We start from the raw sequence: 19,660 nt of genomic DNA, 5'->3' as shown, positions 1-19,660 counted from the left end.
GGTGGCTCCAGTCGCGCAGCTTTGATTTTAAAGGCATGGGAGGAGGGGCAGTTTTTAAACTCATGCGCAGTTGAGCCACAAAGATTGCATGTTTTTTCAGCCACACAATCTACAGCTTCATGTCCAGTGTTTCTACACTTAGGGGCATATTTATACTCTGTTTGCGCCGAATTAGCGTTGTTTTTTTCGACGCAAATTCGGCGCAAAATTAACGCCATATTTATACTTTGGCGTTAGACGCGTCTAGCGCCAAAGTAGGAGTAAAGAGCGTCATTTTTTTGTGTGAACGCCTTCCTTGCGTTAATGAGATGCAAGGTAGGCGTTCCCGTCCAAAAAAATGACTGCAACGCAAATGCGTCGTATTTATACTCCCGGGCAAAAATCACGCCCGGGAGTGGGCGGGTCAAAAAAACCCGCATTTGCGCCGCTTTTTAACGCCTGGGTCAGGGCAGGCGTTAAGGGACCTGTGGGCTCAAAATGAGCCCCCAGCTGCCCTCCCATGCCCCCAGGGACCCCCCCCTGCCACCCTTGCCCACCCCAGGAGGACACCCAAGGATGGAGGGACCCACCCCAGGGACATTCAGGTAAGTTCAGGTAAGTATAAATATTTTTATTTTTATATTTTTTTTGTGGCATAGGGGGGCCTGATTTGTGCCCCCCTACATGCCACAATGCCCAATGACCATGCCCAGGGGACATAAGTCCCCTGGGCATGGCCATTGGGCAAGGGGGCATGACTCCTGTCTTTGCTAAGACAGGACTCATGTAAATGGCGTCTGGGCGTCGTTAAAAATGGCGCAAATCGGGTGGAGGCGATTTTTTTGCGTCAACCTGACTTGCACCATTTTAAGACGCCCTAACGCCATTTTCCCCAACGCCGGCGCTGCCTGGTGTATGTGGTTTTTTTCCACGCACACCAGGCAGCGCCGGTCTGCTAGCGCCGGCTAACGCCATTCAATAAATACGGCGCCCGCATGGCGCTTCAGAATGGCGTTAGCCGGCGCAAAACTTTTTGACGCTAAACTGCGTTAGTGCAGTTTAGCGTCAAAAAGTATAAATACGGGCCTTAGTGCAGAAAGGTGCAGTACAGTCCTTAGCCAAGTGCCCCTCCAAATTACATTTCCTGCATCTCCTAGGCTGACCCACATAGAAGACAGTGCCTGTGGCTCCACCAAGTCTAATAGTGCTAGGTATGTGCCTCAGTTCCTCAGTGGCACGGTCTCTCTTTAAGGATACCAAGGGGCATATTTATACTCTGTTTGCACCGAATTAGTGTCATTTTTTTAAACTCTAATTCGGTGCAAAACTAACTCCATATTTATACTTTGGTGCTAGACCCCTCTAGCACCAAATTTATGGAGTTAAAGTCATTTTTTGAAAGTGGAGACCTACTTTGCCTTAATGAGATGCAAGGTAGGCGTTCCCGTGCAAAAAATGACTCTATGGCCTTAACGCCATATTTAGGGGCATATTTATACTCTGCGGCATATTTATACTCTGTTTGCACCGAATTAGTGTCATTTTTTTTTACTCTAATTCAGTGCAAAACTAACTCCATATTTATACTTTGGTGCTAGATCCATCTAGCACCAAGGCCCTGATTTAAACGTTTTTTGCACCACATTAACGTCATTTTATGACGCAAAAGTGGCGCAAACGTACAAAATATTGGCCCTTATTTATACTTTTTGCTGCAAAACTGCACTAACTCAGTTTTGCACCAAAAAGTTTAGCACCGGCTTGCACCATTTCTGTGCACCAGCCGGGCACCATATTTATGGAATGGTGCAAGCCGGTGCAAAGGGTAGGCTAGAGTTTTAAAAAATGACTTTAGTCGGGTGGGGCTGGCAGTATAGAAGAAGAGGGTTTAGCACTAAAAAATGGCTTTAGGCAGGTTAGAGTAAAAAAAAATTACTCTAACCAGATTAGCGTCATTTTATGGTGCTAAACCTACCATGCCACATGACTCCTGCCTTAGTAAAGGCAGGAGTCATGCCCACCACCCCAGTGGCCAGCACAGAGGACAGGGGTCCCCTGGGCATGGCCATTGCACCCTGTGCCATGTATGGGGGCCCAATTCAGGGCCCCCTATGGCACTTTCAAAAATAAAATGCACTTACCTGTACTTACCTGGGATGGGGTCCCCCATCCTCGCAGTCCCTCTAGTGTGGGTGGGGGTGCCCCTAGGGCCTAGGGAGGGCACCTCTGGGCTTATTCAATGGTGTTCCACCATGGAAATAGGGCCACAGGTCCCCTAAGACCTGCCCTGACCCAGGTCTTAAAAAATGGGGCAAAGCAAGCTTTGCCCCATTTTTTGACCCCTCCTCCCTCGCACCATTTTTACATGGGAGTATAAATATGGTGTTAAGGCCATAGAGTCATTTTTTTGCACAGGAACGCCTACCTTGCATCTCATTAAGGCAAGGTAGGTTTCCACTTCCAAAAAATGACTTTAACTCCATAAATTTGGTGCTAGACGGGTCTAGCACCAAAGTATAAATATGGAGTTAGTTTTGCTCTGAAGTAGAGTAAAAACAAATGACGCTAATTCAGTGCAAACAGAGTATAAATATGCCCCTTAGCGTAAAAAAATGATGCTAATCTGGTCAGAATCATTTATTTTGACTCAAAACTGCCTAACCTCATTTTTTTTTAAGCTAGCCTACCCTTTGCACCGGCTTGCACCATTCCATAAATATGGTGCCCAGCTGGTGCTAAAAAATGGTGCAAGCCGGTGCAAAACTTTTTGGGGCAAAACTGCCTTAGTGCAGTTTTGCACCAAAAAGTATAAATAAGGCCCCAAGGCTTTAAAGTAGCCAGTCTTTACACCATCAGCATCTCTCACTCTTTCCCCATGAGAAACAACACAAAACTGATTGAGCCAAGTGATAATGTCAGCACTCTGAACATACTCATTAAACATAGAGACATTCACCCATCTCTTTTGAGGCTGAGTCAAGGCATTGATGGAAAACACTTTCAAAGGTGCAGAGTCATTTCTTTCTTTAAAGCGCTTGAGGCATTGTTCAAACAAAGCAAAGGTGGTGAAAATCACTTCAAAGACTTTACCTCCAGGAAAAGCAAACAGGTAGTCAATCTGATCAGGTCTGAATCCAAGTTCATTTTGCAGCACTGAGCGGCTGAACAACAGTCCATCCATCTTGACATCTTCAACTGCTGAAAACCTCACAGCATTTCGGCGTGCTCGATTAGCCACCATCTTCGCAGAGATCCCTTCTGGAAGGGTCCCCGATTTCACGATGAAGAAAAGAGCTCCCCTCGCTGGAAACACTGGAATCTCCTCCTCGGATACCACAGAGAAAACAACCACGTCACCATGGTGTCTCCCCTGCCAGGTAATTCTTTAAAGTAAGCCCACAAACACCCACGAAAGACCATGGTCTATAAAGGATTACTGCAGGTAATTCTGTACCCTGCTAAATTAGGGTGGGTACTTATAAGAATGCCTTTGAGTGGAAAAATCCTTATCCTAAGACAATTTGGCAACTTTAGAAATCTGCGGTAGACCATATGTTGCAGGTGGAATCTCAGAGAAAGTTCGGAAAAGTAAGCATGGGAGGATCTCATTTGCATAGGACAGCCCCTTTTTCAATCCTATTATTATGCTGTAGTTTCCATGTTCCATTACTAGAGGGCAGCACTATGAACATAAGTCCACAGAGAGGCTTTAAAAGTGCTTGCTGGACTACCTCTTGTTCTTGTTGGTTTTTCATAAACCTGTAGAGTAGTGGAATGACTGAGCATTGAGGAATCATTGGCCTGTTTTTGGGGGGAAAAGAATGCAAAAAATAAGAAGGAAAAATGCAAAATAAAAGCATCGAAGCATAGATGTTTGCTGAAAGAAAAAGTGAGTGTAGTGTAGTGTAGTGTGGTGTGGCTTGGTTTGGTTTGGTCTGGTCTGGTCTGGTCTGACATGCTGAGCTGTACCAAGAATTTAGGACTGGGACTTTAAACATCACAATCTTCATTTTCAGTCTTTAAAGGTAGGCCACAAACACCCAGGTTCTATATAGAGGATTACCTGAGGTAATTCTGGGCCCTGCTAAATGAGGGTGGGGTTCTGACCAGAAGGCCTTCGAGTGGAGAAATCCTTGGCCTATGACAATTTAGCAACTTTAGAAATCTGCTGAAGACCGTATGTTGCATGGCGAATCTCAGAGAAAGTTCGGAAAAGTAAGCATGGGTGGATCTCATTTGCATAGGACAGCCCCTTTTTGAATCCTATTATTATAATGCAGTTTCCATGTTGCATTACTAGAGGGTAACACTATGAACATAAATCCACAGAGAGGCTTTAAAAGTGCTTGCTGAACTACCTATTGTTCTTGTTGGTTTTCTATAAAGCTAAAGAGTAGAGTACTGGAATGATTGAGTATTGAGGAATCAATGGCCTGTATTTTAGGTGAAAAGGATGCAAAATTTGGAAGGAAAAATGCAAAATAAAAGCGTCAAAGCACAGATGTTTGCAGAAAGATAAAGTGAGTGTAGTGTAGTGTGGTCTGATCTGATCTGACATGCTGAACTGTGCCAGGACTTTAGGATTAGAACCTTAAACATCCCAATCTTAATTTTCAGTCTTTAAAATTAGGCCAGAACCACCAACGAACACCCAGGTTCTATATAGAAGATTACCTGAGGTAATTCTGGACCCTGCTGAATGAGGGTGGGGTTCTTATCAGAAGGCCTTCTAGTGGAGAAATCCTTGGCCTATGACAATTTAACAACTTTAGAAATCTGCTGAAGACCATATGTTGCATGTCGAATCTCAGAGAAAGTTCAGAAAAGTAAGCATGGGAGGATCTCATTTGAATAGGACAGCCCCTTTTCAAATCCTATTATTATAATTCAGTTTCCATTTTGCATTACTAGAGGGCAGCACTATGAACATAAATCCACAGAGAGGCTTTAAAAGTGCTTGCTGAACTATCTCTTGTTCTTGTTGTTTTTTTATAAACCTGTAGAGTACTGGAATGACTGAACATTGAGGAATCATTGGACTGTTTTTTTGGTGAAAAGAATGCAAAATTTGGAAGGGAAAATGCTAAATAAAAGCATCAAAGCATAGATGGTTGCTGAAAGAAAAAGTGAGTGTAGTGTGATGTGGTTTGGTCTGGTCTGACATGCTGAGCAGTGCCAAGACTTTAGGACTGGGACTTTAAACATCCCAATCTTAGGCCCATATTTATACTTTTTGATGCAAAACTCTGCCGCCGCAGTTTTGCGTCAAAAAGTTTACCGCCGGCTAACGCCATTTCGTAGCGCCGTGCGGGCGTCAAATTTATACTTTGACGCACGGCGGCGCAATCAACAGGTGGGAGTCATTTTTTTTACGCACATCGCGGCGTCAAGTCGTAAAGGAAAACGACGTTAACGTGGCGTAAATGACTGTGGGTCGATTTACGACACCGCAACCCGGATATGCGCCGTTTTTTTTTACGCAATAGCGTCAAAAATACCCGCAAACACTGCCCTTTCAGCAGAGGAGAGCCAAAATGGATCCCAGATGCCACTACAGACCCCAGGAAGATGACAGCAGACCAGGAACCAGCCTGGATGATCCATACAAGAAACAGGACATATATAGAAAAAAAAGAAAGTGAGCTTCACTGCAGAGGAGCAGGAAATTCTGGTTAAAGAGGTGACGGAACACCAGCACCAACTGTTCATCACCTCTAAGTTGCCAATCAGTAGGAGAGAGGCCATATGGCAAAAAATTGTTGACAAGATCAACAGTGTGGCTGAAGTACGCAGAACAGTCACCGAGTGTAAGAAACACTGGCATGACTGCAAACGTAGGACAAAGGAAAAAATGGCCAGGAACAGGAAGGCAGCACTGCAGACATGAGGTGGGAGTCCAGCACACCAGGAGGCCCTGGACCACATGGAGGAGATGGTCGCAGCCGTCATCCCCGAGGAGATCGTCGCAGGGATTCAAGGACAGGACAGTGCAAACTACCACGAGACAACGCACATGCAGGGTAAGTCGCATGGGGATTTAAAATACAATATTGTTGACTGTAAGCAGGGGGGGAAATACCCACTACACATAGCATGTAAGTCATCATATACATGGAGTGGCATGGGTAAAGGGGCACCGCAGGGGGGCATGGCCTGCACATACAGAAGCTGGGGCACACCATTACACTACACCAACAACAGTCCCATGGGGGCATCCTGTCATGCCAACAATGGAGCAAAGGGAAAGCCTCGACAGGAGGGAAGGCCACTACGTCAAACTTACATCCTGGCACTCGTCAGCCAAAATATCTCCTACATTAACTAGGGCCCTATCAGCAATCCTCTAGCCAAAACAACAACTGCAATGTAACTGCAACAACGGTTGACACTACCACCTCTGATCTCTGTGCAGCTATAGTAGCCAATGGCAGTAACCTCCCCATGGAACATACATACCTAAATTAGGGGGTGAGGATGACATCTGCAACAATCTCCTGAAACAAGACAAAGGCCCCAGTACACTCATATGTCAATGCCCATAGTTGTCACATACATCAGCCAAAGTAAACAGCAATAGGAGAGACACAGCACTAAGGACACACACATGCTGCATATGTCAGGGTCCTTCCCGTGCCTGGCTAACAAGGCAACATCACAAATGTCATACTGCTCAGACAACAGCATTGAGGAGGGAACACATGGAACTGGTCACTGAAATACACCTGCACAGTCAGAGAACCAAATAGGACATTGATACGATAATCAGGGCAATCCAATGTAACACACATTACCCAACATCAGCAGGACCGATTAACAATGTCTACATCCATATCACATCATAACATTGCCATGCATAGGATATGCCACATGTCAATTACATTTAAGTCAATGTGAACAATCAGGGATTGGGGCAGGTCCTGAGAGGCAAGTGTGCTGCCAGGGCCGTCAGAACACCCACAGCCAGTGAAAGGTCTCACCATAAGAATGGATTGAGTAGGACAAAAAGCTGGCTATTCCCTATTTGGTACAAAGCAACACCTAGAGGCGATTAGGCAGACAAGTCTGATAACTCAATATCATACATGTGACACTCAGGTGGGCCATAGGCCTATAACAATGCCCATATGAAGGACAGCAGATACCAATACCAAACAAGATCACAAAGTGAAATCATCAAAAGGCTGGCATGTTATGTAAAAATTGTCACAACACAGACACACTAATTGTACCCTGTTTCATTGCAGAGGAACATGGATCTCCTGCCGATATGCCTGTCCCTGATTTCCCTGATGACATGGATGACGGGCCCATAAACATTCCCCAGGAGACCATTCAAAAGGTCCTTGAAACCCTCCAGACCCCACCTTCAGTCACAAGGAGGAGCACAGAACAAGCAGCCATCACAGAAGAACCACCCACCACCCCAATTGCAAGACCTGCCAGCTCCTACACAGCTGAGGACTCTGACGACACTGGCACCAGCTTTGAAAGAACTGTAGTTGGAGTACAGCGGGAGCTGGCCAAGGAGGTGCGGGTGGGGATGCAAAATATGGCAGCCAGCCTTGAGGGGGTGCGCTCGTGCATGATGTCATCTCCAGATCAGGCAGCAGCTATGCAAGCCCTAACATCCATACTGCAAGGACTACAAGAAACTGTAAAGGAATTCACCACTGCAGTAAGGGAGTTGCCATGCAGGACAACACATACTAACCTACACACATACTATACTATCCTAAACAATCATATATTTATTTGTATTTTTTTTTTTTATATTTAAAAAAAAAAAAAATGTTTTTGTTTTTCTAAACAGACAGGAACCCCAACATTGACCCCCACCCACACACTCAATAATGAAAAGTAGAAAGAATAAGGACACCTGTGGTTCTAAAAATTCTGGACCCATGTAATTTACTTTGCCACAGCAGTACGATTTTAGTATCAAAAGACCGATAATGACTAGTACACTAAGCATGAGCATTTTCGCTCAATTCCAGCAGCGTTTTCACCTCGAAATCGCCATTTTCGTCCTGCACTCGTGGCTCCCATTTTATACACGGCAGCCATTTTTAAAAGTTGCCCTCACATAGGCTTTTAATACAGTCAGATTTGATTCCAAGGACACGTACACCTTGATTGACTTTTCTTTGACCTGGGCAAGCTGGAACCATTGCCTCAGGCCAAACCTGTTTGGTCAGTCCCTCTCCCAGTGGCCGAATCAGATAGCATCAAGGCACACCATGCCATAAAACCCTTATTATCGCTCACACACCCTGCCTAATCTTGCTCACACCTGCACCTGCTCTTTTCTTCTTCTTACTTTACGAGGGGGAGGTGCCCATTTTTATTGGGGGTCCACACTTATCTGATGTAAAATACTAGGCCTTGCCGGGTAATTTATTATGGGTTGGATGACATGAAATATGAGGTTTCATCATGACACTGTTTTTTCCTTTGTAGTGAAAACATGTGAATGACCAACCAAAATGGCAAGAATGTTTGCCTGAAGCTTAAAAAACTGTATATAAGGAAACCTGACTTTGCATTGAAACACAGTCTCCTGAGAACATACAAACCATGCTGTTGTACTTCTAGGACGCTTGTTACTTGGCTGCAGCCAATAAATTCGATCTTTGACTTCACCTAGAAGACTCTGAGTTTCTGTGGTCTGAATCAGGAAAGTACCCGAGGTCTTTGGGTGTACCCTGGCACCGCTGGGTTACCGGATCAGTACCGGTTCTGAAAAACCCAGTACCTCACCCCCCACCCTCCTCCCTCACACTAACTAAGCTAACAACCTATACTAACCTAACACTAATCCCCAAAACCCACCTATCATGATAAAAAGGAAAGAGGAGGGAGGGGAGGGATAAATTAAAATAGACCATATCAGTCCTAGAGGTTGGCCCCCCGTAGAGTCTGCCTGATGGACCTGACCCGCTTCTTTATGTAGGCCACATCCTGGCTCAGCTTGTCCACCTTCCTAATGAACTTGTCCATTTTGCGGTCTAAAGCCTGGAATGCCGCAGGGTTAATTGGAGGTGCTGCTGCTGTCTGTGTGCCGGCAGAGGTGCTCTGTGTGGGAGTTGATTGTAGCCCACTGGACTGTCCTGCAGCTCTTATATTGCTGGGTCCTGGTCGTGCTGCAGAGGCAGGGACAACTGTCCCCGCCGTTGCTGGGGCCACTTGGGGAGAACTGGTGGTTGTGGTGGTGGTGGCGGCTGTAGTGGGCAACGTTGGGCCACCCTGTGGTGAGGCCCACCATGCTCCGGAGGCCTGATCTGCCTGGTATTTTCGGGCCATCTGTCGGAACCCCGACTGCACCTGCAGGATGTGTCGGTACCTCATGGCCCGCCTCTCAAATTCACGCCTCTGTGCGGCACTCATGTTTGCAGCTGTGAAGAGAAAGGGCAACTATTTACCATAGGAAATGCATTGTGTGGAATAGCACAATGGGTCAATTGGAAATTACTCTTACTGTAGTTGTAACAGCTCATATCACCATATAGATCATTGAAAGTCTCAGAGGAAGTACATGGGAAGCCTGCATACAAAGGGCATCTCACACATAGCATATACAATTATCTACATGATGGGTGACATCAGCCTAAACTTCTCATCATAAAAATTACTAATGCAGGCTACATTATGGCTGTACCTCCTCCGCCCATTGCCTGGACTCCATATGTCAGTGTATGTGATAACAATCACAACCCTCAATATCTGCGATTTGTAATTGGATTTGCTAGTATAGAACTCATGTGCCATAACCGAGTGTGTACACTAGGTTCAAAACAAAGTTTCAAATGGTCACAAGTATGTGTAACATACTGGTTGCTACAGTCCTAGGTGCCCTATTCCCAAACACATGGCTGACTTTGAGGGGGGGGTGGGAAGAACATCCAACAATCCCATAATCAATGCACACCCAGGAGTGTATAGAAAGCTCAACATGTTTTTGCCTCCACACACACACCACCAGTGAAGGGCTAGCAACAAATCGGAGTCAGCTAAACCTTGTCCTATCCAAGGTCCACACATGTCAAAATGTCTTGACTTAGGCCAACATCACATACTACCAGTGAGGCATATTTTTCTACAGACACAGAAGAGCAAGAACACCCATGATCATGAGTAGCATGTACACCTAGGCCGTTGCACTGTAGTCCCACAAACTTCTAGTACAACTTGTGGAAGTACATGCCCCCGGAAGATCCAACCTACAGTGTACTCAGTACATCGTTAACTAGGGAAGCAGCAGATTTCAGACAAGCCATTTGCAGAAGCTATCTGAAAGAACGTCAGTCTGAAATGCAGACTCAGTCCGAGACAAGTCCCAGAGCAACTCTTACATTAACTAGTGTATTCCACATGACTCACCCCATTCCCCATAGCGGGCCCTACTGGAATGGCCTACAGACCCAAAATCAGACAAATGGATAAGCATAGGTCAACTCAAAATGAAGTGATAACTGAAATCCCAATAATGGAACAATACTAATGAATGGGCAGCGCATCAAACCTTGCAATCTGTTGAACACACTGTAGTCCATCATGCATCACCAGCAAACATAAAATATACCACACATGCAACACTCACTGTAGGTGTCGGGGTCCTCAAAATGAGCCACCTCTCCCACTGTGTACGGTGCAGGTCCACCTGTAAAGCATGGAAGGAAGAATGTACTCAGAATCCGTGCACTGACGAACAATTGCAATTACAAAGACAATGTGAGAATGTGACATGAGTAATGAAACCCTTTCACACATGCTCATACTGCATGGAATTATTCATGAGCAACATTTACATCGGATGAGTCTCCTGCTACAGTTACACACCCTACTACACACATGCAGTGACCTGGACAGTCATGTGGTGGCAAAGAAGCACCTCCATTAGTATGCAGCAACAATATAGGGGTGCATTTATCTCATCATGTGCATCCAAGAGAGACATCCAAAAGCTGGTTACTTGAGGACTGCCTGACCTCTCAAACTCAAACAGCCTATGTGGTCATGACACATATGTGATTGATAGGTACATGGTACAGAGGGCCAGGTACTTTGGCAATACCTCATGTTGTTACAGTTTCATACATTGATGTGTCCAAACAATAGTGATTGGCACCAAACATAGATGTTTGTACCCTAGTCCATACCTTTGGACTGCAATCCCTATTCTGATTTGGGCACAAGTGTCAATAAATACCAGTCTAAAATGTTAGCTGAGGACACCTGAGTCCTTAACAAATATGGTTCATGCTCAGATCAGGTATGTAACAATTAGATGTGAAGGAGCACATTTATCACGACAAGGCATGGCACTTCCAAGAACATTTTCCCTACACACCAACCAGACACACATGTGACATATGTGTGGACAACATTGCTAACTTCAATTGACGTGAAGGCAGCACTCATGTTCAGCATCATGTAGGGTTTACAAATGTCAGTCTAGCTATGGCGTCTACATATGTAGGTATGATGTTTCAACATCCATTTTTCACTGGCTATTGTGACCTGTAGAGTCCTAATTGCTTCATTAATGTGTCGCTTGTCTGACACAAAGGCGGCACTACATTACATTCTGCTACAGGCAACCGGTATGTGTAGAAAACATGAGCTACCTGACTGCTAGCATTTGTCTTCCTTCACATTGTGCATCAATTACCCAGTAGGTTTCCCTAGCAGTACACACAGTCAGCTACTTATCTGGCAGATTGGGTAACAATCATCACATGTCACCACACAGCTTTAAATTGTGCACATGTAATTGATCTGTACTCACCAACATGGCCACCAATCCTGATTCCCAGGTGGTCCAGCAGATCTTGCTCCCTGGATATCAGATAAGCCCAGCGGTGCTTCAATTGATGGTCATTCCTTTGGCTACCATATAGATGCACCAAGTGATGGCGCACCTTCCCCCACCAGACTTTACGGGCCTCCGTGTGATACCCCTGTATCACCCTACCCCCAGCCTCCAGCATGAGTGGGAGGAAATGGCAAACAAGCCATATAAACCCCCCCAATTCCTCCTCACCCATCCTGGAAAGCCGTGGCCTACCAGACATGTCAGCACTGACAAAGGGGGAAAAGTTGTAGAAAAAGGAAAAGGGGGAAATGGGGAAAGGTAGAGTGGGGAAATACAAAGAAAACTTAAGAAGAAGAGCCCAACTATCCCCTATATTACAGTACCCACAACAGACTCCCACAGACAATAAATAAAACACTGGACTTGACAAAATAATACAACACAGACTCAGACAGTATTCAACAACAAGACAATGATGACAAAAGCACAATTGAGATGGTACACTGGACACAAAAGCACTAATACACAGGACAACACTTTGCACACAGCCACACAGTCTAGAATAATCTGAGACTGCAAAGTGAAAGTGAAAGTACACCCACTGTACAGATTCTGTAAACAGGATATCCTATTACATCACATCCTGCATAAAATGGCCGCCGTTTTTCCCCCGCTATGCGTCATTTTTTCACGCATACAGCTTGTGCATCATATTTTTTGACGCATAGGAGTGCAAATGATGCAGAGTCAAAAAACATTTCAGCATTGGTAGATTATATTTGTTTGAGGCATATTTTACAGTTCTAGAGTTGAAAATTAAGCCGCTGGAAAATATGATATCTAATTAGGAAAAATATTTTTGACTCTGCATTATCTGCACTCCTGTGCATCAAAAAGTATGACGCACAAGCTGTATGCGTGGGAATATGACGCATAATGGAAAAAAATGGAGGCCATGTTATGCAGGATATTATATCTATTTTTTAAATTAATTTTTGACTCTGCATTATCTGCACTCCTGTGCGTCAAAAATTATGACGCACAAGCTGTATGCGTGGAAATATGACGCATTATGACAAATATGTCTTTCATTTGTCAAATTGAGAAATGAATTTTGTCATGTCCAAACGGTGCTAAGTGATACACATTTGGGGTTAGCTATAGCAAATGTCCCTTATAGGATGTATAGAAGGTATTCACAGTGCAATGGTAATGATTGGCCAGAATGGATATTACTCATAATTGTACACATATGTAGGTAATTGCTGATTGCTATTTTCAAAATATGAATGGGATACCAGGATGTATTCCTTAGCAAAAATGTGTCCACATTTATCAAGCTAATCAAAATTATATAAAGTCCAATTAGGTAGTGCAATTGTCGCCTAAACTTTTTTGGGGGGTAACCATGTCCTATTTACGAGTTAATGTATCTAAAATGTGTTTTACTTTTGACATGAAGGGCACACATGCGCCTTATGCATGTGTGTGCTTCACATGTGCATAAAAAATGTATATTTGGGGGGCAGCAGAGGTGGACTTAGGCCCCCAGCACCCTAGGGTTTGCTCTTCCAGACTTGCAAATTTATCCAAGGGTTTCCCAAATTCAGTAATATGCTAACCCTTCAGCAGCAGGCCCATGGAAGCAAATAGGGTATGATTCACTGTTTGCTATTCTGTAATCCCATTTGCCCATTTTACGTTTGTCCTATTGATTCTTTGGAGAATTCTGACATACCATTTTGCATTGATTTTTTTGCAAAATATCAACGTTCCTTATGTCATGATAGCAAATAGGTTGTTGATGTAGGTGGCCCTTTATGCATTACCTGGTTTAGAGGCATGTTTCATTCTTCCTGCTAGGTTACAACTGGGACACTACTGTGATCGGCTGCTTGCAACCATTTTGTTGATTGGATGGTACATGTACATGTGTGTGGTCCAATATTGATCCGGTATCAACTGTCAAGGTGTATGTTGTCACTGTAACGTCCAGGTCTCCTCATGAGTTAGTGGCAGCTAATCGTGTATCTAATGGGTATCGTTTGTAGCAAAATTTGAGAAAAGCCATTGAGGACATGGTCACCTACACATGGATGGTCCCACCCTGTCACTGAAGACGTGTAATGAGACTTTCAACTGGGCAACCTTGGTGTGCTGAGTGAGAGAATGTCTCAGGTGTCTGGATCCGGCATGTGTCATTGCAACATTTGTTCTCCAGTTGGCCTCTGTGGATGGTAATGTATCAGGAAACATCATAGCCTCTGTGCAGAAGTAAATGGCTGGTATTCAGCACACACGACTCATCTTTATTATTTGAACAATGTTACTCAGCGTGTGAACAGTCAGGGTCCTCATATGTGTTGACTTTTCATGGACATTATCTGAGGTTGCTGGTTTGGATGGAGGCCACTTACACCATCAAACACTATGGTCCAGGTCCACTGTCACACTTTGTAGTTTAGGCATTTATGAGGGCCAGACAACGGAAGGACCAAGATTTAGCTATTCAAGGGCACTGTCACAAATCTGATACAAATAACAGTCAGATGATGCAATACTATGTATTTGAGTATACATTGATGAGGCTAATGACAAATTAGTGTCTGAGGTACAAGAGGTTTTGGACAGCACGTGTGGTCCATAGGTGGACCCCAGGTATCTTTAGAGTGACCCACGGACAGGTGCCAGTCAGGCTGACAGGATGCTGGGTCAATCAGGAGCAAGTTCTTTCAGTAATTACATGATCAGTGTTCTGACTAGGACTGGTCAGAGGGAGCAGTAGACAGTTGACATGTCACACTGTGTATGTCCTGTGTTGTTTTGAAGGTGACACATGAACCCTAATAAAGTGTTCTACGGCAACATTAGTAGCAATGCTTAATGGTGTAATTGCTCAAATTCCAACATCTATGCTGTAGGAGGCATCAGCAGGGACAGGGCATGTACATTTGGGTGGTGTGCATGGAGGGGATCACTGGTGTGGCCTCCATCAGTGTCTCACTAGTCCTGTCAGATGAGATTTGCTGAAAATTAGCCTACAGTACCTTTCACAAGAGAATCAATCTACAGGTGATTCCAGGCCTCAAAAACTCCAAGCCAGTGTATTATATGAGCTGAGTTCCATGCAGTGAGATGGTACTATGACAATGGTAGGCATTGGAAAGGGTGTGGCACACTGGATGACTCTTGTGAGTGTGTGTGTGTAGATGAGGGAATCTCAGTGTACACAAATCAGCATTCCAGGGACCTCTTCAGACAGGTGGGGTGTGACCAGCCGCAAGTGTATGTAATGTTTTTAGAAAAGGGCTGACATGTAGATGGGATGTAATGTGCTGGATGCTTGTCATAGGTGTAGCACTTGTGCTGTGTTTGTTCTGCTTATGTGTAACTCTAGTGACAGATAGTCATTGCAAAGATAGTAAGTAGTTGGAATTACTGTTGCCAAGAGTCTAGTACTACATTCCTGTTCCTGAAGCATTAGCATGTGAACTGCCTAATGTATGAGGCCTGTTTTCCCCTAGTTGAGTGATGGTGTTTTAGTTGTGTGCCATCTGCTGCGATGATCCATGTTTACTACATGTATGTGTGTCATATGTGTGGTCCTCAGCTATTGCCCTTCAAAGGTGAACTGTACAGGATGTCTGTCATTTACATTGTGTGTGTATGTGACCATTGTATGGTGGCCATTACATTTGTAGTGTATTTTTTTGTGTCCTGATTGTTATATCATTATTGCTCAATGAGACAACATTCTTCTTCAGATATTTCAAGCTAAAGGTGGGCAGAAATGAATAGGCCAAACCATAATGTGGTGTTTGTTATCAGTGTTTATTTACAATAGTGCATTAAGTGGTGATGGTGATAATTATGAAAATAAATTATTTACAATCTGTTGGCGCCTACGCACTCCAGCAGCCGTGTTTGGTTGTTCCCCCTCCTGTTGCAGGCCAGCATCCTCCTCTTCCTCGTCTTCAGGCATGTATGGGTCTGGTTCGAGGAGGGGAATGTTTCTTTTTACACAAATGTTGTGCAATATTGCACATGTGAGTATGATCCTACAGACCATCTCGGGGGAATATAGTAGGCTACCGCCAGTGATGTTGAGGCAGCGGAACCTTGACTTGAGGATCCCAAAGGTCCGCTCGACAATGCTGCGTGTCCTCTTATGGGCGTCGTTGTATGCCCGCTCTGCAGCAGTTCCCAAATGGTGTCATTAGCCATGGCTGGATGCCGTACCCCTGATCAGCTTAAAGAAAAACACAGAATGGGATCATGTTGATGTAGCTGGCACTATTGAAAAGACCTTTAATGGCAGTAGTTGTCTTGTGTTGTCTGTGACTCTTTTGTGTACTAATGTGACATCCTATACTTGTAGGCTATACCATCTGCATTGTGTTGTTTCCTTGGCTGAGCATGTGTTTGTCTGCTAACCGTTTCTCAGCAGTATGTTTTGGGATTTGCAGTACAGTGTGCCCTCCCTAGCATTGTGACTTGTGATACAGACGTCCGTGTGTCTTCACTGAGGGTGAGATGATAGTTCCATGCACAGTTAAAATTGAAAGTGTGGTTAACACGTTCATATCAAAGTACCCTGGACATCCCATACCTTGAAACTTATGCAATGTATTAATGTAAAGGTCATTGGGACACTTACAATTTGCAAGGTGACATTTAGGCAACCACACTCATTGACGTCTTCACATTAGGCTGTACAGTAATTTCCGATGTGTGACAGGTTCAATGGTGAGTTAAGAAACATGGCTAGTGATGTCAGGACCTCAGTGTGTTCCTGTTGACATGTTGCTGTTGTGGTGTATGTGTTGTGTGTCCTAGTGGGTTGCTGTGCAGTGTGTATATATGTAGGTTTTTGTACTTACCAACAAGTAGTCTATTGCCATATCGTCCATTCTGGAAGTGTTGGTTGATGGTATATTGACGGAAGATGAATGAGTCATGTACACTCCCAGGATATTTAGCCACGATGTTGGTGATCAATCCTTGGTGATCGACAATGGCCTGCACGTTGATTGAATGTGTGTGCTTCCTGTTGCGGTAGAGGTGTTCAGTTGCAGCAGGTGGCACAAGGCGTACATGTGTGCAGTCGATTGCACCAAGGATGTGTGGGAAGCCACTGATTGCGTAGAACCCCTGTTTAGTTCCCTGCTGCTTCTGCAGTGTGTTAGGGAAGCAGATGTGGCGGTGTGTCAGGCGAATGATGGCATCCAGTACTTTTGGCAGAAATGCGGAGAATGATGGTTGTGATATTCCGCCAACCAGGGCACCAGTTGTTTGAAATGAGCCACTTGCCAGCAGGTGAAGTACGGCAAGCAGCTTTGTTTCTGTTGGTATGGTGCGGGGTATCACCAAAGTGGGGGTCAACTGCTGTTCAATGTTGCGCAGCAGCTGCTGGATGGCCTGCCAGTTCAACCCGTACCTCTGGATGATGTCATGTTCCCTGAGGCCCTGAAGGGTTGTTCTTTTTGGGACGGAATATCCTCTCCTGCCTTCTGCGCTGCCTTTGGGGTCCCTGCTGGTGTTGTTGTAGCTGCTGTTGTTGCTGCTGGGCTCTGCGTCTGCGTGCACGCTGGATAAGAATCACCTCCATGTCTCCCTGTTGCTGCTCTGCTGCTCTGCTGCTCTGCTGTTTGTTCTGTGTGTTCTGATTAAACACAGGTGTGTTTGCCCCATTTTAAAGCATGCCCTGACCCAGGCGTTCCCTGGGCATGGTCATTGGGCATAGTGGCATGTAGGGGGGCACAAATCAGGCCCCCCTATGCCACAAAAAATAAATAAAAAAATACTTACCACAACTTACCTTTTCTTCCCTGGGATGGGTCCCTCCATCCTTGGGTGTCCTCCTGGGGTGGGCAAGGGTGGCAGGGGGTGTCCCTAGGGGCTTGGGAGGGCACCTCTGGGCTCATTCTGAGCCCACAGGTCCCTTAACGCCTGCCCTGACCCAGGCGCTAAAATCCGGCACAAATGCGGGTTTTTTAGTCCCGCCCACTCCCGGGCGTCATTTTTGCCCGGGAGTATAAATCCGACGCAATAGCATCGGAGTCATTTTTTAAGACGGGAACGCCTACCTTGCATATCATTAACGCAAGGAAGGTGTTCACGCAAAAAAATTACGCTAACTCCATGAACTTTGGCGCTAGACGCGTCTAACGGCAAAGTATAAATATGGAGTTAGTTTTGCGTCGAATTTGCGTCGAAAAAAATGACGCAAATTCGGCGCAAACGGAGTATAAATATGCCCCTTAATGTCCTCCCACCACTCACTGACTGAGGGGAAAATAATTTTCAAGGACTGCCAATTTTGGTAATGGTAACTAAACTTATCCCCGGTAGCCTTATCATTGAGCAAAAGAATATTGAGGCCCATATTTATACTTTTTGACGCAAAACTGCGCTAACGCAGTTTTGCGTCAAAAAAATTAGCGCTGGCTAACGCCATTCTGAAGCGCCATGCGGGCGCCGTATTTATTGAATGACGTTAGCCGGCGTTAGCCGCCGGCGCCGTCTGGTGTGCGTTAAAAAAAACGACGTACACCAGGCAGCGCCGGCGTAGGGGAAAATGGAGCTTGGGCGTCAAGAAATGGGGCAAGTCAGGTTGAGGCAATTTTTTCCCCTCAACCCGATTTGCGCCATTTTTTTTTCACTCCCAACCCCCATAGAAATGACTCCTGCCTTATCAAAGACAGGAGTCATGCCCCCTTGCCCAATGGCCATGCCCAGGGGACTTCTGTCCCCTGGGCATGGTCATTGGGCATAGTGGCATGTAGGGGGGCACAAATCAGGCCCCACTATGCCACAAAAAAAAAAAAAAAAAACACTTACCTGAACTTACCTTAATGTCCCTGGGATGGGTCCCTCCAGCCTTGGATGTCCTCCTGGGGTGGCCAAGGGTGACAGGGGGGGTCCCTGGGGGCATGGGAGGGCACCTCTGGGCTCCTTCAGAGCCCACAGGTCCCTTAACGCCTGCCTTTTGCAGGCGCTAAAAAACAGCGCAAAAGCGGGCGTACGTCATTTTTTTTGACCCGCCCACTCCCGGGCGTGATTTTTGCCTGGGAGTATAAATCCAACGCACATGCCTCGGAGTCGATTTTTTAGACGTGAACGCCTACCTTGCATCTCATTAACGCAAAGTAGGTGTCCACGCAAAAAAATGATGCTAACTCCATGGACTTTGGCGCTAGACGCGTCTAACGCCAAAGTATAAATATGGAGTTAGTTTTGCGTCAAAATTGTGTAAAAAAAAACGACGCAATTCCGGCGCAAACGGAGTATAAATATGCCCCTGAGTCTCCACAGACCCTTCCCTCTAAGAGGTATATCTGCTATGGAGACGCCAACTGAAATGAGGTGATGATCGGAAAAGAAAACCGGAATGAGAGTGGCTGAAACTATCTTTTCCGAGGGACTTGCAAAGATAAAATCTATGCGTGACTTAGTGGAAGATTTGGAACTAACCCAAGTGTAACCTGGATCATTAGGATGCAACAATCTGTAAGAATCCTACAAATGAAAATCAGAAATAATACTTTTCAGTGAGGTAGAGCTACCGTCCAGGTGTACTGCAGAAGAAGAGGATCTGTCTTCCACAGCCAATAAACAGTTGAAATCACCAGCTAGAAAAACATTCCTGTTGCATAAAAGGAGCTGAGGCAGGAAGCTCAAAACATTCTTTCTGCAGGACAATGATGTAGGGCAGTACACATTAATAAGGCGTAAATCATGGCCATTCCAAGTAACATCTACACATAGTAATCGCCCTTTAACCACATGTTGAACGTTCTGAATAACAAAGTCATTACTGCAAAATAAAATGCCTATCCCCGCATTTCGGTCAGAATTACAGCCTGACCA

Source organism: Pleurodeles waltl, chromosome 4_2 (genome assembly GCF_031143425.1).
Source record: "Pleurodeles waltl isolate 20211129_DDA chromosome 4_2, aPleWal1.hap1.20221129, whole genome shotgun sequence".
NCBI lineage: Eukaryota > Metazoa > Chordata > Amphibia > Caudata > Salamandridae > Pleurodeles > Pleurodeles waltl.
The sequence above is the reverse complement of the archived record's forward strand: the minus strand, read 5'-3'. Positions refer to the sequence as shown.